Source organism: Lichenostomus cassidix, chromosome Z, assembly GCF_008360975.1.
Source record: "Lichenostomus cassidix isolate B80296 chromosome Z, HeHo_3.0, whole genome shotgun sequence".
Taxonomy (NCBI): Eukaryota; Metazoa; Chordata; class Aves; order Passeriformes; family Meliphagidae; genus Lichenostomus; species Lichenostomus cassidix.
In genome coordinates this window covers 34,069,290-34,071,792 of record NC_139511.1, presented here as the reverse complement: position 1 = coordinate 34,071,792, position 2,503 = coordinate 34,069,290, and the positions used below count along the sequence as shown (strand labels likewise).

Here is a 2,503-nt window from a genome sequence, read left to right as displayed (position 1 = left end):
CTGAGAATTGTATGTGGTATGATAATATAATCAGGTAATGGTAGAAGTCAGGACCTGATCAGTTGCAGGACTGCCTGTCCTGCCAGGAAGGGGGCCAGAAGGATCCCCCATCTTGTCCTTCATTTTGCTCTACCTCCTTTCATGTTATTTAGTAATAAGTTCTCTCGAAATGGTTATGTCTCTTGCCCTGTGCAGCGAACTTAACAGCCTCCAGACTAGTCAGATTTAGTGCCATTATCTGTGATTCGAGATCTAGAAGGTATGACCTACAAATTAATAGTTCAAACTCATCTTACAAGCACAGGAAAGCTCCAGTTAGATCTTAACTAGCCTGGGGAGAAGAGTGACATCATGGAGAGGACCAGTTGATGTGATGGACCAGTGACACGATGGACTTGGCCAGTTAGTATTCCCCACTTTTCAGTAATCTCAGAATCAAATCAGGTTGGAAAAGACTTCTGAGATCATCGAATCCAACATACGACTGAATACCATCTTGTCAGCCAGACCACGGCACTTAGTGGCACATCCAGTCTTAAACATCTCCAGGGACGATGACTCCACCACTTCCCTGGGCAGCACATTTCAATTCTTCCCAACATCAAACCTCCCCTGGTGCAGCTCAAGGTTTTGTTCTCTTGTCTGTCACTGGTTGCCTGGGAGAAGAGACTGAACCTCACGTGGGTACTTTCAGGCGGTTGTAGAATCATAAGGTCACCCCTGAGCCTCCTTTTCTCCAGGCCAAACACACCCAGCTCCTTGAGCCAATCCTCACAGGACTTGTGCTCCAGGCCCTTCACCAGCTCCATTGCCCCATCTCTGGACATGTTCCAGCATCTCAACATCACACTCCATCTTCCTTAAACTGAGGGCCCTGAACTGGACACACAACTCAAGGTGTGAACTCACCAGAGCAGAGTACAGGGGAATGATCACTACCCTGATCCTGCTAGGCACACTATTGCTGATCCAGGCCAGGATGCCATTGGCCTTCATGCCCATCTGGACTCTGCTGGCTCATGTTCAGTCTGACATCAGTCAGTACCCCCAGGTCTCTTTCTGCCTGGCCACTGTCCAGCCACTCTGTCCTGAGCCTGTAGTGCTGCATGGAGTTGTTGTAGCCAAAGTGCAGGATTCAGCACTTGGTCCTGTTGAACCTCATATTGTTGGATTTGGCTGATCTCTCCAGCCTGTCCAGGTCCCTCTGCAGAGCCCTCCTGCCCTCCAACAGATCGACACATGCTGCCAGCTTGGTGTCATTTGCAAATTTACTGGTGGTGGACTCGATCCCCTCATCCAGATCATCAGTGAAGACCCTAAACAGGACTGTGCCCAACACTGATCCCTGGGGGACACCACTAATGACAGGACACCAACTGGATGAGGCACCATTCACCACTCTGTGGCCTGGCTGTCAGCCAATTCGTAACCCAGCAAAGAGAGCGCCTGTCCAAGCCATGGGCTGCCAGCTTCTCCAGGAGAATGCTCTGGGAGACAGTGTCAAAGGCTTTGATGAAGTCCAGGTAGACAACATCCACAGCCTTTCCCTCATTCACCAGGCAGGTCACATGGTCATAAAAGGAAATCAGGTTGGTCAGGCAGGACCTGCCTATTCTAAATCCATGCTGTCTGGGTCTGATCCTTCAGCCATCTGTAGGTACCATGTAATTGCACTCAAGAATTCCTTATACTTCCTTCCACTGAGAATTTAAGAAGAGCTCTGTTACTGCATTTGGATAAAATTGTAGTGCTACTTCTGTTTGCCAGCTTTTTGCAGACTGTAACACTGATGGTGATATATTCTCTATTTATCCTTTGGGACACTAGCAACAGTCATATGTTTTTAGAACACAGTGAGAGCCCCTCTGTTTTGCATTTACATTGGTTTCATTGACATGCTCTTAATTCTGCATCTGAGACTGACTTCAAAGTAACTGGAATGATGGCATAACTCCCACTGCTTTTCTTCGTCACTGAAAAAAGAAGCATTGAGTCATCCTTGACAGGTTCACATTTGGTATTAACCAGCTGGTTAATTTTTCCTTCTTCTTGCCAAGAAACTCTATCATGCTCATTGCTCCTGCTCTTTTTAAAGATTATTCAGTCCTTCTCCAGGCCTAGATAAGTTCTCAAGAGCTAATTGCAGCAGGCAGTCTGGATACCCAAAAATTATAGAGCTGCTGAAGTTACCCAACTGCTCTGCTGCCTAGTTAATGCCTGGATAGAGCAGAAGGAACTGACCTTGCCCAACTCTAGGTGGTTTACAAATCACGCGAATTTAAAGATCCAGAGTAGTGGGGATTTCTCTTTACCATCTGACTTCCTGAAGTTTTTATGAATTAAAGAATATTTCTACATTATCCTGAAGAATTCCAGCAGAGTAGTTATTTGTAGTTCTCTATTACTCATCTGATTTTCAGTATTTGTTCAGCAGTTTAGCAGGTTTTGGTTCAATTTCTAGATCATAACTGCTAATTTACATTAGTCCTGCGAGGGAGGGGGT

At 46.2% G+C, this 2,503-nt stretch overlaps 1 protein-coding gene across 8 annotated transcripts in view; it reads right to left on the bottom strand.

Moving 5' to 3' along the window:
- The window catches only part of SEMA4D (semaphorin 4D), a 40,099-nt gene that overhangs the window by 4,397 nt on the left and 33,199 nt on the right, over positions 1 to 2,503 (bottom strand). The gene's annotated exons all lie outside the window — the stretch shown is intronic.